The sequence below is a fragment of the Diabrotica virgifera genome, chromosome 2 (assembly GCF_917563875.1).
Source record: "Diabrotica virgifera virgifera chromosome 2, PGI_DIABVI_V3a".
Taxonomy (NCBI): Eukaryota; Metazoa; Arthropoda; class Insecta; order Coleoptera; family Chrysomelidae; genus Diabrotica; species Diabrotica virgifera.
In genome coordinates, this window is record NC_065444.1 from 71,907,204 (window position 1) to 71,932,947 (window position 25,744).

At 32.1% G+C, this 25,744-nt stretch overlaps 1 protein-coding gene and 1 long non-coding RNA gene across 5 annotated transcripts in view; one reads left to right on the plus strand and one right to left on the minus strand.

Moving 5' to 3' along the window:
- The window catches only part of LOC114331137 (diacylglycerol kinase 1), a 1,205,680-nt gene that overhangs the window by 284,437 nt on the left and 895,499 nt on the right, over positions 1–25,744 (minus strand). The gene's annotated exons all lie outside the window — the stretch shown is intronic.
- Positions 13,477–21,691, plus strand: LOC126880093 (uncharacterized). Its single transcript, XR_007696404.1, has 2 exons — positions 13,477–14,398; positions 14,909–21,691. It is a non-coding gene; the product is annotated as an uncharacterized LOC126880093 (long non-coding RNA).

Below are 25,744 nucleotides of genomic sequence, written 5' to 3' on the forward strand. Positions count from 1 at the left end.
TAAACAAAATGTGCACTTCATAGACCGTTTAAATATACATAATAACTGTAAAAAAGATTAACTAAAAAACTAAATTATAAATATTACTAAACATTAAATAAAACTTTTAAGCAGTTATTTTAACTAGATAAATATATATCGGGGAGATATATCTGGGAGAATGATCGAAGATCATTTTCTTGGCGCCGATGATTTGTTAGTGTTATTTAATTTGTTCTTCTTTAGCAATTATTCTTCTTTATTTATTTTCAGAACATTATTCTTATCTTAGTATATACCTTTTCTAGTTATTATTATCTACTTTGGGCTACTGTTCTTCGACAGGCATGCAAACGAGCCGTATCCATCCTTGAGTGTCAAGTTGTTCTCTTGCATCTCTTGCTAGCCAACTCCATTTAGTTTGTCTATGTCTCTTCATACTTCTACTTCTATCCCTTTTAATTCCCCTTTCCTCAACTTCATCATCATTATCATTTTTCCCCCTACATAATACTACTGCACAAGTAGTATTTTATTTACTTCAGCTTTTTCTTAATACAATTAAAAATACATTTTCGTTAAGTGACTTGCTGTTGCATTTAGTAAATTTCAATTTCCGACTTATCATCGACTTATTTCGTATCCTTTAAATGATGACGCAACGGGTAAAGATTCGCCAATGTAACAAATAAAGATGAACTTCTCTTGGAGTGAAAGTAAAGATATACTCCAACAGAAGTAAGGAAAAATACAGATAACTAATGTAGCTAATGGGACAAAAATGAAGGCAGAGTGAGGTGGCTTCTACGTTGAGAAGCCGAAGTAATACAAAATACACTTGCGATCATAAAAAGCGGGTCACTCGACGAACGGGTAAAAATTCGCGGACTCAACTATACATGATTATTTATTTAAAAAACAATATGTGACGATGTTTTTCAAAAATTTTCTAACAAAAAGTTATGTCGCCTATCTGTATACATATGTTTATATATAGAAACTATCCGTTCTACATCCACCGAAGTTATAGTAGCGTATTAAAAATTATTTAAAACTTCTTCAGCCTCTACATTTAGTGTTTCATCAAACACCAGACCTAAAACATTTGCAACCTTATAGATAGAAATATAAAATCAGTATTTTTATCAATGGCTGAATTAATTGTTTTTAAAATGTCTTTGCCAATTTGGCCTACAACAATTTTGCAAGATAGTTCAAATTTTTTTATTAGTTTAACTGCTTCAATTAAAGATAACCTTGTATCCTGTAGCTGAAAGATGCAACTTGGCACAAAATCATACTTTGAATTTATGTATGAAAGTTGTTGTGGTACTATTTTATTTTTCAGCAATTCTTTGGAAAGTGTACGTGGTCCGGAAGAATCGTCAGCTAATTTCATATTACTGGCTTTTCTTACTTAAGGGGGAACTTTCTTACTGGGGAACTTACTGTTAATGGGGAACTTTAACAACAGGTTTTGGTGGAAGGGGAAGATTCGGTAAATGTTCTTTATACAACTAAGTTCTTATAGGTGCATTAAGAAATATTTTTTTCATATTTGAAATTAAATTATTAACACGAAGAAATTTAATTTTAATTTCTTCTGCGACCCTATTTAAACCATGTGCTAGGTAAGTTGTGTGTACTAAACGTGGATAATTTTTTTTTCAAATTGTTTCCCACTTTAATCATGTAAGGTGCAGCATCTGAAAGAAAAAGCAAAAACTTTTCGTTGGGAAAAACTAAAGGAAAAAAAATTAGCTAAACTGTCTTGCAAAAACCTTGACAAAACCTTGCAAAAACCTTGCAAAAACCTTGCAACAGCGCGTTGGTTCTATCCAACTGCTTGGAAGCAATTAAATGCGATTTACAAGCTTGCTCATTTTTAAGAGATTAAATTAATAAATGTGCGATGTAACGTCCAAAAGAGTCAATTGTTTCATCCACACATAAATAAAAATAATTATCTTCTATATCTTATTTTATTTTACTCAGTACAGTTCCGCAGAATATACAGAATCGACCTGGTTTCTTTTTAAGCTTGTTTCATTTGGAATATTCCATTTGCAGTATTTTATTCCAAGAAACATGCGCAATTCGTTTTGAAAACCGTATTTTTAAATATACCACTATATGCAAAATTCAAAATAAAATACAAAAATATGCAAATACATATGCATATGCACTCTTGCATATTTGCTTGACTCTGTTCATCACGTTCCACAATAATTAAAGCTCCCTCTTTTCCAGTGTTCCCATACATCAAAATTTGTCGCACTCGACACCGTTAAGATTTGAACAAATTTTCAGCCTACTATTAATAAGTTATTTTTTGGTACGCGGGATCCAGGACTATCCAGTACTTCGTTTAATTAAACGAAGTAATGTCGATTTATTAAAATTCCTTTCTCCCTCTCTATTGCTCTTTATTTTAGTGGTCGTGTATTGTGAATGGGGGTTAATATAAGCTTAAGTTCAAGTTTGTGGTTGCCATCCTTGTCCCCGACCGCCATCATGGAAAAAGGGGTGTAAAGGTGTAAGGGTGTACATATCTTGTAAACTAGCAATTCTACAAAAACATGTATCAGACATTATTTTTAGTCAACTTTATTTCTATTACAATATATCGTAAAATAAAAAAAAAATGTTATAAAAAAAATATCTAAAATTTTTGAAAAATTTTTTTGAGCATTATAATTTTTTTCAGGTTAATTTTATAGAGGGTACTTCAAAGAATAATTTTTGCAAATTTTTTACGCTAAAAAAACGATGTAAGTAACAGAGTAGAAGCGTTTGAGATGTAGGCGTTTTTTTTTGCCCTTGGGAGCTATGCCCATTTAGCCATAATAAAAATAAGTTGTGTATATAAAGCTACGACTAACGACATTTTAAAAAGAATAAACAAGAAAAAGGATATATTAAAAATAAAACTAAAAATAAGAAAATTGCAGTATCTGGGTCATGTCATGGGAGGTGCGGGGGATCCAGATACTGCAATTTTCTTATTTTAATTGTATTCAATATCTTTTTTTATCCAAGCCAGCATCGTCCTAGTGTTGCCCAAGCCTGCAGACACGTAGCCAGGAAATGTGCTTGAGAGGGGTCCAAACACAACTCAAATTTCTTGTTAAATTAGGATTAGATGGTAAGGTATTGAAAAGAAATATTCGGAATAAATTTTAGATCCATATGCAAAATTTGAAAAAAACTATTTTAACCCTAGAATACTAATACACTCATAAAATATACGACGCCGAATTATTTTTTTGCGAAATTTCTCAGCAACGTAAAATCCCAAGAACTTGGGTTCCACAGTTCTTTAGTAGGTAAACGTTGGTGTATAAACTTCAGTTAAATTTTGTGCGGAACTGTGTGAATTAGGTATCCCGTCGTAAATATTACGACGCTTTAGTGTTGTAACATAAGCCGTCTATGTACGGGCATAAAGATTGGTATGCTTTGCGATTCATTCTCCAAATACATGATTGATGCCAGTCCCTATCTTGGCAAAAACTTCGCTACCGGAAGATTACCTCTTACAAATTTTTATATGAAGGAATTGACAAAATCGGTCCACGGTAGCAACCGTAACATTACCATGGATACTGTGTGTTTATTAAGGAATGATAAACATAAGTACTATTAATCGTATGTGATATACTGCCATAATTCGCACAAAACAAATAGGAAGCCAGTTTTCCACTCTCAGTTTATGTTTGATTTGGGCAAAAGCCTTGCTGAGTCCTAGATGCGCAAAAGATTAAATATATCAAATTTACGGTGCAATATTAGACAGGACATAAACGAAATTCTAACTATACAATCAGTTTCTTAACCGAATAATCCTACCGAAAGAAAACGGACAGTATGCTACTTATGCCCTAGCCGTCTAAGAAGAATGACGACAAACTTTTGTGTACAGTGTAAACGAGCAATCTGCGGACAAATATTTTTAAATTTAAAATAGTTTAAACATGTAGAACTTACATTTAAAAAATTTTCAAATTACTTTTACTAAGCGTAAGATAGAATGTACGGAGTCGGAATGTAGAACGAAATCCTATATTATGTTAGTAGTCACTAACATCATCAGGGACGATAAAATGATACTAAAACAACAATTAAAAAAAAAAAAAAATTAGAGCACTCGTGGGAGTGCCGACAGAAGTGAAAACTTCTTACGAAGCAAGCCCCTTCGGGTACACACTCTATCCCTCATCCAACCATTATAACTTCGGTCGAACTTATACGCAACTTAACCTATAGTATATAAATTACTAATATCTGCGAGTTCAATGCTTTTTCCCCATCCAAAGAGAAGTGATATACCTACATTATATAGGTACCCATTGGGTACATCCTATACTATTTATATATAGCTACACATAATACATAAACGTACAGAATTTATTTCGGCGAAGCTATGACGGTCACGAATTCAATGCTTTTTCCCACCCAGAAAGTGCACAAAATCGCTACAGAAGTTTTCACCTCAAAAATACTTTAAACACTAATCACTTATAATGATTGGAGTAGGGACCGTGTGGCCCCTTATGCGCTTGCTTCGCAAGCTCCTTCGGGTACACACTTTATCCCTTCTCCAACCATTATAACTTCGTTCGAACCAGTGACTCCCACATCACTGGTTCGAACTTATAGGTTGACACAACAGGTTAAACAACAGTCAAACTAGTCAGAAATCGTCAGCAAACAGTTGGCCAGTGCGAGAACATAATACAGTTATCAGTGCTATCCCCTCTACTCGCGCTGGTCGACTATTCGCTGATAGTTTCTGATTAGTTTGACCGCTAGTTGGAACAAAACTTTATAATATACGCAATTCAACCTGCTATAGTATATAAATTACTAATATCCCAAGTAGCGATGACGGTTGCGAATTCAATGCTTTTTCTCAATCCAAAAAGAAGTTCTATACCTATATTATACACGCGATGCGAGCGTCCTATAATATTTTTATATAAATATACCTAATATGTAATAGGTATCACAAACGCGAAAATTTCAAACCAATAATAAACCTGTTGCCACATCCGTACAGAATGCTTACCAAAATATTACTAACAGGCTATCAAATAAATTCGATAGTTACCAGCCTGTTGACATAGTACCATAGAATACCTACAGACAACAACGAACTTATCGAAAAGTGCAACAAATACAATGAACCTCTTCATTTGGCAGCTGTGCGGATTACAATAAGGCATTTGATTTCATAGAACTCTGGGCCGTATTAGAAGGAACGAATAACGCAAGAATTGATTCTAGATATAGAATACTCCTTTTTCTACAACCACTATTCAAAGTGCACTTTTCTGCACGGTTTTATGTTAGCAAACTTGATATTTTCTCACAGTATAAGATATTTGACATTAGTGTGCAGAAAAGTGACGTTTCTGTGCCGCAAAGTGACGTTTCTGTGCCGCAAAGTTCTTTTCTGCACAGTTGACTACCTCATTCTGAGTAACGTTATATTCTGTTTACATCCGTGGACTACCGCATTCTGAGTAACGTTATATTCTGTTTACATCCGTGGTTAAACTTTAGACAAATATATAACCTATAAGGCAATTATTATATTTAACTATAGCATAGAAACTAAATTATGGATGTTACAACTGTTTTATTTTACAATTTTATTCTTATTAAACATTTTATAATTATCAAATAACCAATAAGGATTTAGCAACCTGTGCAAGAGACGTCGAATGAAGTAGGTAGGTTTTGTGTAAATCCGTGACTGCATAAATATAATGTTAATAATGTGTAATAATTGTTTAAATTTAAACAAATTAAGGCAGTGCATTATTTTTTTAACTGATTTTTGTGCAATTTATTTAGGTATAAGGAATTTAAATTGATTAGTAGGTATTAATTAAATACAGTTTAAAATTTATCACATAGGTACCTATTATAATTAATCGTCGTTTGGAAATTGTGATTTTTATTTTTAGGAAAAACTGTGCTTGTAGAAAAAGTATAGTGTGAAACACGTGCAGAAAGGTAATTTCTCACTCGTTTGAATTGCGGCACTCGCTTGCGCTCGTACCGCAACTTTTCAAACTCGTGAGAAATTAGTACCTTTCTGCACTTGTTGCACAATATACTATTATATACATATACGACAATGCAACTATGCAAATAAATGTATCAGAAGGTCTAAAAACAAGCAACATAAGAACAGAGAGAGAAAGACAGAGGACAAAAACAAATAAAACAAAAGTGATGACAAATCAATTTATCACGATCGACTTAGACGGAAGTGATATCGAAAGTGTCGAAAAGTTTATATACCTAGGTCACACGATCAAATTAGGCAAACAGAATCAAACGGCAGAAATAACTAGAAGAATCCAAATGACTTGGGCAGCAGAAGCAAGACTCAGTGATGTGTTGAAGAACAAAAAGATACCAATAAATCTAAAGGAAAGGGTATTCAACAGTTGTATTCTACCAATTATGACCTATAGAATGGAGACGATGACACTTAAAGAGGTATCAGCCAATAGATTGAGAACGACACAGAGGGCGATCAAACGAGCTATATTAGGGGTATCACTGAGGGAACATATACAAAATGACGGCGTCCGAAGCAGGACGAAAGTGTAATATGTAATCAGAAGAATTGAAATGCAAATGAAACAAACCTGGGTAGAACACGTGGCACGACAAGACATCGAAACGTGGACGAGAAACATTGTACATTGGAAACCACGCGAGCACAGTCATAGTAGAGAAAGACCACAAAAACGATGGCTAGACGACATCAAAGCAAAAATGGGGAGAAACTGGCACCAAATAACACAAAACAGAGAAGAATGGAGAACTCATGGGGAGGCCTTTGTCCAGGAGTGGATGCAAACAGGCTGAAGAAGAAGATAATATATACATACAAAATTTATTTCGACTAAACGATGACGGTCGCGAAATCAATTCTTTATCCCCATCCAAAAATAGGTGTTATACCAATATTATATACGCGTTGCTTGGCTTCTACACTATTTATATATACATACACATAATAATATACATATACGTATAAAATTTATTTCGCCGAAGCGATGACGGTCGCGAATTCAATGCTTTTTTCCCATCTAAAAAGTGCACAACGTCCTTAAAGAAGTTTCCATTTCAATAATTCGTACATTATAATAATATACGTATAAAATTTATTTCGTCGAAGCGATGACGGTCGCGATGACAGTCGCGAAATCAATCCTTTCTTCCCATCCTAAAATAGATTTTACATTTATTTTAAATTTACAATTCTACAATTTATATAATATACACACACATAATAAATATACGTACAAAATTTATTTCGCCGAAGAGATGAAGGTCGCGATGACAGTCGCCAAAAAATCCTTTTTCCCCATCCAAAAATAGGTTTTACATTTATTTTAAATTTAAATACTTCTATACAATTTATAAATACATACACATAATATACATACGTACAAAATTTATTTCTCCGAAGAAATGACGGTCGCTATGACGGTCGCCAAATAAATCCTTTTTCCCCATCTTAAAATATGTGTCACATTTATTTTAAATTTAAATACTTCTATAAAATTTATATATACATACACATAATATAATATATCTACGTACAAAATTTATTTCGCGGAAGAGATAACGGTCGCGATGACGGTCGCCAGATAAATTGTTTTTCCCCATTCAAAAATAGGTTTTATATTTATTTTAAATTTAAATACTTCTATACAATTTATATATACATACACATAATGTATATACGTACAAAATTGATTTAGCCGAAGAGATGACGGTCGCGATGACGGTCGCGAAATAAATCCTTTTTCCCCATCTAAAAATATGTTTTACATTTATTTTAAATTTAAATACCTCTACACAATTTATTATATATACATACACATAATATATAGCATAAGCGATGACGGTCGCAATGACGGTCGCGATGACGGTCGCGATGAGGGTCGCGATGACGGTCGCGAATTCAATGCTTTTTCCCCTATCCAAAAAGTGCACAACGTCCCTAAAGAAGTTTTCACTTCAAAAAAATAAAATTGTTGGGCCCCCTTAATTTTTTAACGATCTAATTTTACAAATTCTCAACTAAATCTTGAAAATTTGCTATCACTAGATAAGTCTATTATCATTTCCTGATCTGCTGTCGTAAGGCAAAAATCATGATATTTTTCAATCAAAAACGGGTTTCTAATCCATTCATATTTGGACATGTCAAGATCTTTAAAGTAAATTGAGAATTGCTTCCATGGACTGGTCAAATGATTATTACTAAGAACTTTACTTTCTTCTATTTCATCCTCAAGACAGGTAATTTTAAAAGTGGGAAACATGTCGAAATTTTTCAAACTTATTATCCACAGTAAAATTATTATCAAACTTATTATCCAACTAATTTTTTCATAAATGCAGTAATCTTGTCTTTCTACGTAAATGCATGCATTTGGGGCCCTTGCATTGATTTATTTAAAATACTGCGTCTTTGAAGAATATTAACTAAATACGCAAGTTTTACAAGGAATTTCGTGTCATAAAACAAATTTGCCTATTCTCTATTATTATCAGTAAGAAATATGGCGATCTCTTCTTTTAGCTCGGACACCCTTTGAAGTACTTTGACACGAGAAAGCCAACGTGGCTCACAATAATATACAAGTGATCTATATTCTGAACACCCATCGCGTAATTTTGCGAAAAGCTTTCCCCTTAATGGGTTATTTTTGATAAAATTTACAGCTCTTATAATAACTTCAAATACTGTTATTAGATCTTCACCCATATCTCATAAAACAAACGATTGTCTATGAATCATGATATGCATCCAAGCTGCACGAGGAGCCACTTTTCGAACTCGTGCCTGTAGACTGGCATTTTTTCCTGCTGTAGATAGAGCTCCATCTGTGCATTGTCCCACACAGTTATCCCACAGAATGTCATTTTCATTAAAAAAATTATCAATGATATTAAAAACTTTACTTGCCGTAGTATTGCCTTCAATAAGTTTACAGAATAACATGTCCTCTCTAACATCAGTTTCCACAACATATCTTACATCATATGTTATCAAGTGTGCATCCTTAAGAACATGATAGCCTCATCTACTTGCAACGCGAAAAAAGATAGTTTTACTTTTTCTATTAATTGATCGCAGAGATCTTCAGATATTCGTCTTCCCATCGTATTACCCGCAAGTGGAATGATTTTAAGTTGATCAGCATAATATGATTCACTGAGCATCATAGCTATTCTGCCAATAGATGCAAATAGCATTAGATAGCAGGTAGATTCATTTTATTGGCACCTATTCGACTTCTTTGGTTTGTATTCGAACTTCTAAACATCTGCATGCCCCCCTTGCAAAACTCTCGCGCCCACCTATGGGGGCGCGCCCCACAGGTTGGAAACCACTGTCTTAAAAACTATGCATCTAACTAAAAAAATATATTTAACATTTTTGTAAGTTATAAAAAAACAAAGAGACATTTGCCTCCATAACTCTTCTAGTTATAATACAAAAAGAGATATGGTAGTAGGTGAAAATAGTTTGTTGAGCTTGAAGCAAATTTTCCGATTTGAGCATGCAGCAAAAAAACAAACTCTTCTTACCTACCATATATCTCTTTCTATTTTAACTAGAAGATTTAGTTTGATTTATGAAGGAACAAATCTCTTTGTTTTTTATAACCTACCGAAATATTTTATTTAGTTTTTTTATTAGATGCATAGTTTTTAAGGTATTCACGAAAATCCGTCCATAAAGGTGTCATTTTTGAATGAAAATGGCCAATTTTCAACCACGAATAACTCAAAAAGTATTGAGTTTCGTGGCTATTTTAACCAAAACATTTTTCACTCACGAGAAGGGGTGGGAACCACCCCCAAGATAAAAGCGCACATCGGCATAGGGTAGACTTTGTTTCATGAGCTATTCCCTACTTACTGTGAAAATATCAAGTAAATCGATGTAGTAGGATGGAATTCGGAGCCAAATACCCTCATTGACTGCCCTATGAACACAATGCAATAAGTTGCATCTAGTCTCTAGGTGCTGTATTTAACAATCTGTTTATTCCGGTGTTTTTATTGCCAAATGCCCTGTTCTAATAGGTTCAATGTTTAAGCGGTTTGCGATGTTGACAAATTTTGTTTAATACCTCAATTTTAAATATTTTTTTATAATAGTGATTTTGTATCTTATTCATTTAATTCTGTATCTTGTATTTTCTTAAAAATCTGAAAGCATTATTAAAAACAAGCCAGGCAAACCGTAAGAAGCCGTAAGCCGTTTTAGAATTATTTTTATTCCAGACAGCGCAGCGGCAAGAAAAAAACCCTAGTTTTTCCTTAATTATTAAAATAAACGTTTCCTGTTTCATTTTGGATTCATGCGGCAATACCGTTCCTTTTACTTCTAATATTCGTTTTTGCCAGAAAACGTCGTCGACAAGATAAATGTGTAGACTGTTATTAGTCTGGGCATATTATCGAAAAAAAGGCAATTTTTGGGAATTATCTACCAGATATTTTATTGCTGTAATCGAATCTTAAGATTGCATATATTAATTGCATAGATTAATAAATTTACTATAACAAAACTAAAGCATTTTTGGCATTTAGTAACGCGTTAGTTAGATGTCTCTACTCGAGTCACATCGGATTTAAAAATTTCGCTAAATTAAAATGAAGAATATTACGTTATGGGAAGCCGTATACTGATTTTGGCCTTTCTATTCTGGAATTCTATTTTCTTAAACCTAGTTTTTAATTGGGATTTTGGTACTTTTGGTATTTTAAACGCGTAATACCGATTTTATAATAATACGTTAATATTTTTATAATATACGTTATGAGTCTCTTGAAGACATGAAATTTTGTATGGAGAAAGAGCATCGAAATAAAAAGAAGATAACCATCCTATTGTTTATAACTTCGTCGCAAATGCCAGTCAACTTTGACCGGTTGTATCTCAGGAACCACTCCTCACAATTCAACTTTTTTCTTTTAAAAGAAGCATCCGGTCGCTTCGTTTTCAAAACCGTTTTCTTAATTTAATTTAATCAGATAGTTGTCGAGATATTATATTTGTTTATAAGCAAACATTTTTTTATAACTTTAAAACATTCCTGAGGCCGCTTAAATAGTCCAATTTCAATTCTGTAAAATAGGTTAAGCCGGCCACTCGCGGTATTGCGGTGTCGTATGACAAAATCGTCGAAGATATCAATTCTGCAGTACTGCAGCAGATAGGCCAGTCTCTATGTGGTCAAATTATACGATTTTGTTGGATGCACGGTCACACATGATTAAAATCTTTGCCAATTAGTCTAATTTGACAAAATTGAACAACACCGCAGTACCGTGAGTAGACGGCTTTAGATACATAGGTATAGTGCCTTTCTATAGGGCTTTTCATCGATTGCCATTTGTTTCGAGCTTCTGTCATATGTTGTATAATATGTGTATAATATTAATATACACGGATTATACGACATATGACAGAAGCTTGAAACAAATGACTGTGAATGAAAAGCCCTATTGGGACCGTGCAAGTTCGGAAATGCGACACCTGGTTTCAAAGCTCGGCAACATTTTTAGCACGTTTAATTATATTGGCCCATTATATTAGTACTGGTTACTGGATAATTGTCAAGACCATAGCCCAAAAAAGAATAAGAAGAAAAAGTAAGATTGAGGTTATGTTATTAAAAGGTAAACATTGCACTACAAGCAAAATACCATTAATTAAATTCACTTTAATAATTGCATATACCTCGTCCAATTTACTTACCGTTGCACGTCATCCGCGCCATAGCCTGTGACACGATACTAACACGAAATATTTAGGCTTCTTTAGAATCTTAGGATTCTTTTTTAGATTCAAAATGATTCTAAAGGGGAACACACCTACCGCCTAGATATTTCGTGTTGGTATCGTGTCACAGGCTATGGCGCGGATGACGTGCAACGGTAAGTAAATTGGACGAGGTATATATCATATTAACATTGTGGAGCAACATATAATTTTTACAATTTATAACATATCATTTGCGAAATCCCATTTTCTTCAATGACAGTAGGTATAAAATATACGTCAATTTGACAATTTCAATTAACAATATGGATTATTTAAGAAATATATATTAAGGAAGTTGCAAGATTTGTCCGCTATACGCGCACGATCGTTTCTCGTATCCCCTCCAAGTACTTGCACACGGCGAATACGAAAATCATATTCTGCGTTCCGCAGTCACTTTGCAGTGTGGGCAGCATATCACAATATAAAACTTATGGAACCTTGCAGCTCAGTGTTGCCGGTTTTAAGCAGACGAACTTAAAGTCCGTCTAAATAGAATATTCCAGAAGTCCAAAACATCTTGATTTAAAAATCTGTGGGTTTTATTATTTTTAAATAATTCATAGATAGGTACTATGAACGATATGGGTCTAGGACGTTTCATCGCCGCCAGTTCATCGCCGCCGTTTCGATGCCGCCAGTTCATCGCCGGCCGATTCATCGCCGGCTCATTCATCGCCGGCCGATTCATCGCCAGTCAGTTAATCGCTATCTGATATATTTCCGAATTTTCGACAGTTACATTAATTATTTATTTTTAGTATTAATTAGGAATTCTAGGAAATGACCATTCCCGTTGCCATACTTAATCTTTTAATAGATTTTTAAACTTTTGTAATATAAAATATATTATAATGATAGTCTCTTAAATTTCACGATCAACATTTCCAACCAAGAGAAACTGTTTCTTAAATTCGAAAAGAACCCAAAATTTCTGTACAAAAAATTAGGGGAAGTAGAACGGTAAATAATAATATTTTTTATCTTTTCAACTGTCAAAAGTTTTAAACTGAATTTAACGTCGTATCGTGTCATCTCCCATAAAACAAAATCAACTGACTAACTGGCGATGAAACGGACGGCGATGAAATGGACTGGCGATGAACCGGCGGCATCGAAACGGCTTTCACGTCCCATTCCGGAAAGATATTTATACGATATTATAGATACAGTCGAACCCGCTTATTAGAATAGCCTTTGTGCCAAGCAAAAATATTCTTATAACCGGGATATTTTAATAACCGATCATTGGTGGCTAGCCGTAATAAGTGTACCAAATATACGTAATAATAATACATACTATGTTAATATGTATATGTATATGGTTTTAGGCTTTAGGTCTTTTTATGTCAATAATACAATAGCGTAACGTATTTATTAAAAAAACAAATTACATTATATTATGTGAATGCATACAGTAATTAATATGATATGTATGCAATATATAGATTATGTAAATATTTTCGTATTAAAATACATAATATACTTAATAAGAAAATTGTTTATTTAGTCTTGAAAAATAATCGGTAATTGTAGCTTGTTTTTTTGTTACATAAAATACTAGTCACTTTTGTTGCTCTGAATTAGAAAAATTTACAATGGTTTGGCCATCCCGAAAACGTTTTATAACTTTACAAGCGATTATGATGGGATAACTGTTTCTTAAACATTTTATAACAGGCAACTGGGTGGCAATATGTATAGTTTGTAGACAAAGGAAATTATTTTACGACTGAATTTGTCGGTAAATGATTGAATAGGTATTACCTATCTGACAAACCCAAATAATATAAATAAAACAGCCCTACGGGCCTTCGAAGCCCTTGGCGAGAAACCATAGTACAAGACATAATTTAAATTTTTAGAAAATTCGAGATTGTAGGTAAAAATTTATTCGTTGATTTCAAAAATATTCTAATAGGCGGTATTGCTTTATTATTACGTATTCCAATAAACGGATAAATTTATCAAGGAGTAAATGGAAACGTTTCGGGACCTCGAATTTATATTCCATAAACCGGGATATTCCTATAACCGGTACTCTAATAAGCGGGTTCGACTGTATATCATTTGAATATTAACTATAATTAGCCTGTGATTAATATTATATTTAATAGTTATTTATGATATAAATGTTAAGAGCACAATTTTAAGGCACGCATTGTAACGGTCACGTTACGAAAGTAGCTCTTTAATAATTATTATTATTATTTTCCCTCGGTCTCTCATTTAAATTCTCGTATAGGACCACTGAGGTGACGTCATACCTCGGTGATGGAACGTACTCCACCTATCGAGAATTATTCGGGTTCTGAGAGAATTTGACGTTTACCTTGGCGGAGAAGCGCCTCTCGTTCTTTACTTGACTGTTGGCTGTTGTGTCGAATAGAGGTACCATATAGAATGGCGGATGATTTCATCCAACTTATTTTATAACATCAAGCAATTTAAAGTAAAGTAAAAAGTTACCACCAAGGATTGTCTGGAGTGAGGAGACATGTGGGTGACAACTCCTGTTGGAGTCTAAATAGGAATCATTCGGTGAGATCTACTTTTTCATAATAATTTTTTTATGTAGGTATAGCCTTGTTTTTTGTTATGGAACATTAGATATACTTGGTTCATTTTAAACTTTCTTAGTCAATCTATTAAGGGAAGGATGTAGATTATTTCGATCTTTATATTATCTTTATATCGATCTTTTATATTAATGTGGTTTTTGGTTTTACATAACCAAACATTTTTGAAGTCCTCAAATTAATATTGAAAATAATTACCATTTCTCTGTAGGTTTTAAATTATTCGACATCCAATATTTTATAAATTCAATATATTTTTTACAGATATTTCCTCAAATAAATCATTTCAATGTCATTTGTCCATGTATTCACACTCAAAACAGTTCAAGGTTACCTGAGATTGGTTTTTGTTCCAGTTTTAATGGTCGGTTTTTCTATACTATTGCTTCTAAAAAGTTCCTCAATTATTTCTTCTTCCCTTTACTTTTTGCTCATGTTTAAAATGAGAAATAAAACTGGGAATGTTTTTTAGCCATTTGGGAGAAACCCTACCATGAAGTCATAGACCTTATTTGACCACCTAGAGAAACCACTACAGCCACAGTCAAGTCATCATGGGAGTATGTCTATTTGGGAGCAAGCTATGGGAGCGTTCCAGCTCAATTTTCGTCTTGGCACCTGGGCCTACAGGAGTCATGGGGTCGCACCATCCTGGTGCATCATTTTCTAGGATGCAACCGCAACCTCTTTTGGGAACATTTAGTGAGGTGTTTTAGTAACTATTGGTTTTTTTTATATTTCAGACTATCTGTTAAATACACTGTTTTTTTTTTCCAGATTTAGGTTACCTCTGGTTTTTTTTGACATATTCGTATATTAGATTATTTGGTTCCCAAACTTTGTATCTACGGTAACTTCTTGTACACAGGAATAAGCCTAGAGAAAATTAGGTTTTTAATACTTTATTATTGCTTTGATATTGGTTTATGTAATTCGGGTAAATTTATTTTTTTAATATTACTAGCTTGTTTCCCAAATATTTTACTGTTATTCGCTTTATTCCATTTGTTCGGTTAATTTAGGTCATCGTCGGTATTTATCTCAACTTCATTTCTACTTTAGTCAATTGTATATTTAACTTTATTTATTCATTATTGTATTTTCCCTTAGTGAGGCTTGGGCCTATTTATTTGTAGTATTTTCATCTTTGTCAGTTTCCTTTAGTTGTACGTAGCGGGCGTACTATAACCATTTGGTAGAAGACTTATGTAATTGTGTACCCTATATGTTAGTGAGAGGTAGGTACTTATACCTGTAATTTTGTAACAGGTAACATTGTTGTTATCTTAGGTTGAACATAACTTTTGCAAACTTTTGTCATTTTAGAGTCACATGATATACACTTTGTTTAACTCAGAGATTGTTAAAAATCTGGTAGTTCATTTTAATAAATGTTTATTTATTTTGTATATCATTTATTTTTATTATTCCTTTATGTTCATTATTACAGGTTTGATATATTTAATATTTGACAGCAGTATAAGATACCTGGGAAAATGATCGAAGATCATTTTCATGGCGCCCATGATTTGTTAGATTTATTTATTTTGTTCGTCTTTAGCAATTATCCATCTTCATTCAGTTTCAGTACATTATTCTTATTTTATTATTTCATCTTTTAGTCATCATTACTATCTATATAGAGCTACTGTTCTTCGACAGGCATGCAAACGAGCCGTATCCATCCTTGAGTGTCAAGTGGTTTTCTTGCATCTCTTGCTAGCCAACTCTATTCAGTTTGCCTCTGTCTCTTCCCACTTCTATTTCTATCCCTTCTAATTCCCCTTTCTTCAGTACTACTGCACTTTAGTAGTATTTTTTATTTTTTCCTATTGCGGCTTCTCAACGTAGAAGCCACTTCACCTTTTCTTACAGCCCATCTCTCTACATCTATGTCCCATTAGTTATTTATTTATTTTTTTCCTTACTTCTGTTGGAGTATATCTTTCTTTTTACTTTCACTCCAACAGAAGTTTTCTTCATTTTGTTACACTGGCTGCCCAATGCGTGGTGCCAACCGTTTTTGGTTCTAAGACAGTAGTTCTTTTAGTTCAATTTTCTTTTATTGGAATTTTCTGTTTTATTAACTTTTTGATATCTTTGTATACATGTTACTTCTGATTTATTTTTGGTCTTTAAAACTTTACGAATACTAAACAGGTAGACTTATGCTGCTTTTGGTTTTGATTAGTTTATTTCGATACCTCATTTTTAGTTTTAGTGGTACAGCTCATATGTTAGTTTGGATTTTGTATTTTTATTGGAAACTTATTTATGTATTTAGATTGAGTATACATAACTGACATTATGTTCTATTAGTTAAATTTTTATTCCTTCTACCAATGGTAGTATGTTTGCACGTACAATTAATTATTGACTATATGCATATATTGTTTTCTAGTGTGGTTATATTTTACACCTAACTAGAAATAATTTTCAGTATTTAGGTATTTTATTTACTTTATTGATTTGATTATTTATATATTTTGCTGGCATTTTGATTTGTTGGTGTGTCGCTAATATTTTCTCCATATGTATCTTTGTCTTACAAACTTTAGATTATATTTTATATTGGTTATTTTTGATATTTGGGTTGTTTGGTAAGACAGGCACACACCACAAAGCACAATCAGTCCACAACATTAGCTTCTACACATGATACGTTGAATTCGCATGGTTCGGATGATTACAGATGGTCATCCAAATTATTTTTCTTTAATTGGTAGTGTTAAACATAACAATTATAATTATTGTATGGTACAGTAGTTCCATTACCCATCTCAGTTTCTAGTTTTATTATTGTTGATAATAATATTATATCAATGTGGATTGTGGGTACCATAATATAATGCTCATAGAAATCAGATACTTTAGGTTGAGATTTAAATATAAATTCTTTATTAGTTAGGAAACATTGATTCTATTTTTCTATTAAGTTATAGAACAATCTTCAGAAGAAGATTACCTTAACAGTGTTGTTCAAGCTAATCTCTTCTTCTGTTTGTCTTTAGCTTAGCTCAATCTTTAGTATGGTTAGAAATTTTAGTCTAATTTTTTTTTCCATCTGATAATGCAGTTACCTACATACATTGCTTGATTTCATCTTTGGCTTAGTTTTGATGACTTTTATTTATTACTTATTAATTTAATTATTATGTAGTACTTTATGTATGAGTTTATTTTTTTTTGGGTATTAGGTATGGTGCATTTTAATTATTATTATGAGTCAATATTATTAATTGCTAATCCTGTCAGTAGGATTATCCAATTAATAAAAACTTCACTTGTATTTTTGTCTAGTTTTTGCACACCTAACCCCTAAGTTAGAAGGGTTGTTGAGTATTATATATTTATATATTTGGATAGGTGAACTCATACAAGTACCTACTCTTGGTTAATATGGATATTATTATGGAACTATATGTTATGCACTACATATGTCAGATTACCTATGTGTTATATATTTTTGAATATTTGATTACCTACTATTTTTTTTATATTATTTTTATATCTAGTTATGAATTTGCCATATTGGAAAGATGTGGTTTTTAATTTGTTATTGGGTTACTCTATTAACATTTGTCTCCAATATCTTAAACACTTTATAATAATTTATATCCTTCTATCCTACAATGTGGTTTTTAATTTGTTATTGGGTTACTCTATTAACATTTGTCTCCAATAATGATTCTGGAATTAGATTGGAATGTTGATGTGAGTATGTATGGTTTCTTAAGTCTTTTATTGATTTCTTCTTGTGGACTAGCCTGTCCTTACTCTGTTAATGCTAGTGAGTGAGTACGTGGGTTCGAAATTCAGCAATTGGCCATTGCTATCCGGTTTCGTAATCTATGTCCTCATGGCAGAGTATGCAGATGTCTATTCATCATCAGTTCCTAACCATTCTCCTGTAATTAGTCCACTTATTCCAGTTTTTGTTACAAATTGATAGGGAGGTTTATTTAATTTGTATTATGTCTCGTACTTCATAGTATGTATGTGGAACTTTGACTGATGAGGGATAAATATCCTAGTGTGCACGTATTCATCGATCAAAGCTTTGACTATACCTATACATAGTAGGTTCATTAATTCAGTATTTGGAGTGTTTAGACAAATGAGTTGTTCATTTGAGTATATTCCCACTTCTTTCCTTAGGCATTAGTTTTGTTATTTAGATTTTGGAACATTTCCTGAATAATTCCACGTATGTGAGAGCGCATGACTCTGCAGTTTTAATTAAAATTGGTTGGCCGTTCTCGTCAATTTTTTTTTTCCTATCACTTATCACATATTTTTTTTTCCTATCACTTATCATAGTGTCATAAAACTTATGAGTTCATCATTTATTCTTTTTCTTTCTTACTTATTCTTACATTATTGGTACTTTATCTGAGTCTGGTTATTCTCATACATCTGTTGTAGCAACATGCTATAGTTCGCGAATACCAGCACGAATTAGTTTATGTAGTTTCTATAATATTTTAGTCAATACACATTAGGTATTTATCTTACTTTTGATTTAGTTAGGTTACATCTCTGTTACTTAGTCTGTTAGCAATATTTATTCTGACTTATTTTGATTACTTAGTTTGGACAGGTTCATATTACCGGATGAGGGTGTATGTAGACCTAATTTATTTATTTTGTGCAGTATTAGTTACCATTGGATCCAATAATTTAGTTTATTTAGTATTAGTAAGAATTGGTCCATAAATTTGCCTGATCGTTTTTCTTTGGATATACTCTTATATAAATCTGGTGTCCATTGATAGTCCGATTCTGGATAAGTGTCCGATTCTTCATTTATTTTGTGTATTTGGTTGGATAGGTTCGTATTACCGGATGTGGGTGTACGTAGACCTGATCTGTTTATGTGGTTTAGTATTGGTGTGAATTGGTCCATAAATTTGCCTGGTCGTTCTTCTTTGGATATGCCTATTATGAATCTGGTGTCCATTGTTAGTTCAATTTTGGATTAAGTGCTCAATTCTTTACTTATTTTAGTTACTGTTTTTTTATTCACTTTGGTACATTTACTTTTGATATGGTTCGAATTGGCTCACACCTTTTCCTGGTTGTTCCGTCCTTGGATATATCCTTTATAAATCTGATGTCCATGGATAGTTCAATTTTGGTTTGGTGCCCAATTCGACACTTAGCATTATTATGAACTTTAGTGCAATATTTAGTTCTGTTTTGACTTTTAAGCAATATTATGTCAATATTTGGTAGCAGAGAGTAACATAGTAACATTTTAGTATGAATTTGAGTAATATATTTATTTTTCCTGATCAGTAGTTTATTCTTATTGGTAATCTTGCGAATCAACGTGGATTGTTAGACTATGTATTGCAAAGTTAGTTGTTATTATTTTGAAGTTTAGAAAAAAAATTTTATGGATAAAATTTTTTTTTCCCAAGTAGAAGGGGATTGTAACGGTCACGTTACGAAAGTAGCTCTTTAATAATTATTATTATTATTTTCCCTCGGTCTCTCATTTAAATTCTCGTATAGGACCACTGAGGTGACGTCATACCTCGGTGATGGAACGTACTCCACCTATCGAGAATTATTCGGGTTCTGAGAGAATTTGACGTTTACCTTGGCGGAGAAGCGCCTCTCGTTCTTTACTTGACTGTTGGCTGTTGTGTCGAATAGAGGTACCATATAGAATGGCGGATAATTTCATCCAACTTATTTTATAACATCAAGCAATTTAAAGTAAAGTAAAAAGTTACCACCAAGGATTGTCTGGAGTGAGGAGACATGTGGGTGACAACTCCTGTTGGAGTCTAAATAGGAATCATTCGGTGAGATCTACTTTTTCATAATAATTTTTTTATGTAGGTATAGCCTTGTTTTTTGTTATGGAACATTAGATATACTTGGTTCATTTTAAACTTTCTTAGTCAATCTATTAAGGGAAGGATGTAGATTATTTCGATCTTTATATTATCTTTATATCGATCTTTTATATTAATGTGGTTTTTGGTTTTACATAACCAAACATTTTTGAAGTCCTCAAATTAATATTGAAAATAATTACCATTTCTCTGTAGGTTTTAAATTATTCGACATCCAATATTTTATAAATTCAATATATTTTTTACAGATATTTCCTCAAATAAATCATTTCAATGTCATTTGTCCATGTATTCACACTCAAAACAGTTCAAGGTTACCTGAGATTGGTTTTTGTTCCAGTTTTAATGGTCGGTTTTTCTATACTATTGCTTCTAAAAAGTTCCTCAATTATTTCTTCTTCCCTTTACTTTTTGCTCATGTTTAAAATGAGAAATAAAACTGGGAATGTTTTTTAGCCATTTGGGAGAAACCCTACCATGAAGTCATAGACCTTATTTGACCACCTAGAGAAACCACTACAGCCACAGTCAAGTCATCATGGGAGTATGTCTATTTGGGAGCAAGCTATGGGAGCGTTCCAGCTCAATTTTCGTCTTGGCACCTGGGCCTACAGGAGTCATGGGGTCGCACCATCCTGGTGCATCATTTTCTAGGATGCAACCGCAACCTCGTTTGGGAACATTTAGTGAGGTGTTTTAGTAACTATTGGTTTTTTTTATATTTCAGACTATCTGTTAAATACACTGTTTTTTTTTCCAGATTTAGGTTACCTCTGGTTTTTTTTGACATATTCGTATATTAGATTATTTGGTTCCCAAACTTTGTATCTACGGTAACTTCTTGTGCACAGGAATAAGCCTAGAGAAAATTAGGTTTTTAATACTTTATTATTGCTTTGATATTGGTTTATGTAATTCGGGTAAATTTATTTTTTTAATATTACTAGCTTGTTTCCCAAATATTTTACTGTTATTCGCTTTATTCCATTTGTTCGGTTAATTTAGGTCATCGTCGGTATTTATCTCAACTTCATTTCTACTTTAGTCAATTGTATATTTAACTTTATTTATTCATTATTGTATTTTCCCTTAGTGAGGCTTGGGCCTATTTATTTGTAGTATTTTCATCTTTGTCAGTTTCCTTTAGTTGTACGTAGCGGGCGTACTATAACCATTTGGTAGAAGACTTATGTAATTGTGTACCCTATATGTTAGTGAGAGGTACTTATACCTGTAATTTTGTAACAGGTAACATTGTTGTTATCTTAGGTTGAACATAACTTTTGCAAACTTTTGTCATTTTAGAGTCACATGATATACACTTTGTTTAACTCAGAGATTGTTAAAAATCTGGTAGTTCATTTTAATAAATGTTTATTTATTTTGTATATCATTTATTTTTATTATTCCTTTATGTTCATTATTACAGGTTTGATATATTTAATATTTGACAGCAGTATAAGATACCTGGGAAAATGATCGAAGATCATTTTCATGGCGCCCATGATTTGTTAGATTTATTTATTTTGTTCGTCTTTAGCAATTATCCATCTTCATTCAGTTTCAGTACATTATTCTTATTTTATTATTTCATCTTTTAGTCATCATTACTATCTATATAGAGCTACTGTTCTTCGACAGGCATGCAAACGAGCCGTATCCATCCTTGAGTGTCAAGTGGTTTTCTTGCATCTCTTGCTAGCCAACTCTATTCAGTTTGCCTCTGTCTCTTCCCACTTCTACTTCTATCCCTTCTAATTCCCCTTTCTTCAGTACTACTGCACTTTAGTAGTATTTTTTATTTTTTCCTATTGCGGCTTCTCAACGTAGAAGCCACTTCACCTTTTCTTTACACACACCCCACATTCTCTTCATTTTTATTCATATCTAGTACTCTTTTTTTTCCTTACTTCTGTTGGAGTACCTATATCTTTCTTTTTACTTTCACTCCAACAGAAGTTTTCTCATTTTTGTTACAGCATGTGAAACTTTGCAGAATGAGCTAAGCGAATTCTGAAATTCACATGAGTGCCTTAAAAATGTACTTTTTAACACGTGTACTTTGTACGCACGTAAGAAGTTATACTTCTATTATATGATTGCAACGAAATAAATATACTTTCAACAGGTTATTTGTATTTAAAAATTAAACTAATTTTTACTTACTACTTTCCAAAAATTTTTATTAAAACAATACTAAAAATAAAAAAAAGTTAGATAACAAACGGATTCGAACCAGGGAGCTCTCGATCTCTGGTCGTACGAGCTACCACCGAGCTAAACTCCCTTTGCTTTGACAGCTTACAAGATTTCTCATACATACTGACAAATTTAATAGACCAAGTGAGGTATAAAAATACTTTAAAATTTATTTAATATAAATAATAATATATCTTGGCAACAGTGTTCTTCATAAGAGTCTGTACTGAAAGGTGACCGTGGAACGCAGTATAGTAATTCTGGTGTATCATAATTTTTCTGGATATTATTGCGATCGTAAATTGTTTATTAACAATTTAATTGTTGCTAAACTGTTTATTAGAAATATAATCTACTACAAAAAAGGTTTTCCTGGCACCAAGCTATTTAATTATTGATAAATAATTACTTCCCTAAAATTTTAGTTAAAAACTATAGATTTTGTTGGAAATACCAGGAATTTACGAGGAAAATTTTCGTCGAAGGAAATCAGAAAATAAAATGTTCGGAATTAAATGACGGTGAATTTTAATTTGGGTGTTTTTGGTTTAAAGTTAAAATCTTCTGACATAGTGTACTTATACATTTTACAAATAAAAATATTATTGTTAATATTTAAAATAATTGCGTTCATTTTTCTATTTTTTTTTTGTCACTACGATAAGATGTCAACCCGGTTCAACACCTCGGAGGTTTAAATCCTCTTAGTGATTTTTTTCTTTAAATCTTTTTTTTTTGTATTTATTTAGATATTAGATTATTTTTTAGATAGTATATTTTTTAATTTGTTCTTTTTTTATTTTTTTTTGTTTCATTTTTTTATTATTTTTTTTAATTTTTTTTTAATATTTTTTTAACATATTTTACAAATATAACTAATTACAATAATATTTTACTATCTGACAAAAGATACCAAACAGTCAAAAATTTTTTTACAGGGAGTATTTATGCATCTTGCGTTCAAAAAATATGTGGTTCAAGTCACTTTTAACCTCACATTCTTGACAAATATTCGAATCTAATATGTTTACTTTAAATAACTGTGCAGGATAACGTGCATGTCCAAATCTAATTCTACTGAATGATGGTGGATATACACTAAGCATCAAAATTAACGAACCACCTTAAAAATGGGACATTTTTGATGTCTCGTATTTCCTAAACCTGTTGTCTGATTTGAGTGATTTTTTTAGCATGTTATAGCTTTATTTTTCAAGAATATCGGTGTAATAATATTATTGCTAAACAGGTAAATGTCATTGTATACCGGGTGTAAAAATATTAGTGTGTTTTTTCCTCAACGTTTGGAACACCCTGTGGAATATTCTAGCTTATATATAATATTGAAATTAAAACTCAACTGTAGCCTTAAGCTTTCTTAACATTTTGCTCTTCGATTCATTCACTTATGTGGGATAATAAAAAAGTTAGGTACTTTAACAACTAGCCATGTTATTCATCAATACAGGGTGTTTACAAAAAAGTGCGACAAACTTTAAGGGGTAATTCTGCATGAAAAAATAATGACCATTTGCTTTATAAACATATGTCCGCAAATGCTTCGTTTCCAAGATACGGGATGTTGAATATTTTCTTACAAACTGACGATTTATTTATTGCTTTAAAACCGGTTGAGATGTGCAAATAAAATTTAGTAGGTTTTAAGAGATAGGTATTGCGCATTTTTTTATATACAATTAAGAATTTTACATTCACCATTGGCGTGCATACGGGTCATATTACCCGGTCATATTACCGGTTGGGAATTTTTATTTTGGTTTAAAGTTAAAATCTTCTGACATAGTGTATACATTTTACAAATAAAAATATTAATGTTAATATTTAAAATAATTGCGTTAATTTTTGTATTTTTTTTTTGTTTTGTTTTTCTTTGTCACTACGATAAGATGTCAACCCGGTTCAACACCTCGGAGGTTTAAATCCTCTTAGTGATTTTTTTCTCTTTTTTGATCTTTTTTTTTTAATTTTTTTTGTATTTTTTTGATATTAGATTATTTTTTAGATAGTAGATTTTTAATTTTTTTTTATTTTTTGTTTGATTTTTTATTATTCTTTTTATTTTTTTTTTATTTTTTTAAATATTTTTTTAAATATATTTTACAAATATAACTAATTACAATAATATTTTACTATCCGACAACAGTCAAAAATTTTCTTTTTATCCAGTGACAGAATAAAGAGAATATTTACAGGGAGTATTCTTTATGCTTCTTGCATTCAAAAAATATGTGGTTCAAGTCACTTTTAACCTCACATTCTTGACAAATATTCGAATCTAATATGTTTATTTTAAATAAATGGATAAATGGATTTGGATGTCCAAATCTAATTCTACTAATGGTGGATATGTATTTGCGAGGGACGGGAAATTATTATACCAAGGTTATTTTAAATGTTCTGAGTTACAGAGCAATAATTGAAAAAAGAAAATTTCGGAGAGCTAATTTGTTTATAAGCTAAATAGCACACTTTCTGCAGACATTGCATACCTATATTACTATTATTATGCAAACTTAAGATTCGATTCCAGCAATAAAATAACTTTTCCCCGTTTTTTCCTAATTTGCCCGGAGTATATGTAATTTAATTATGTAACCTCGGTAATTCTTCTCTTATACAAGCGAAAAGTGGGAAATAATACTTAAAAATTGATGATGTAAATACAAGAAAAGCCCATTTCAGTGATCCAATTTCGCAGCGTATCCCACAGGGTTTTTCCTCTTAGGGCAACGAAAAATTTCACGCTTTCCTTTAACAAAGGGCTCTGCTTTAGTATTCAATCGGACACGCTTTTTCTTTTCAGTCATTTAGGCGATCTCCGAGAAAAGAGACATTTAAATGTCAGTTTGATTTAATGGAAATGTAAATGTTCCAAAATAAAAAAACGGTTGAATTGGGTTAATTAGGAAGATTGGCTGCTTTGTTTTCGAGATGATTTATATGAAATAATACAGCTAATTAGAGTAAATAAAATGAAGCTGGAATTGTATTTGTTCATTGTATCATAAATTGCAGTTGTTTCAAGGGATCTTTGCACAAACGTAATAGGCCAGGGTCATCATAATCATACATCTCCAAGTGGAGCAAAGGGCACCTTGCGGTGTTTCAAGTAGCATGAGGAATGATGGTGAGGTTGCTAGTCCCACGCATCATCTGTTGAGTTCCGTCCAATTTTGTTTACTAGTTTTCTCCATTCTCTTCTGTTTTTTGCTATCTTTTTT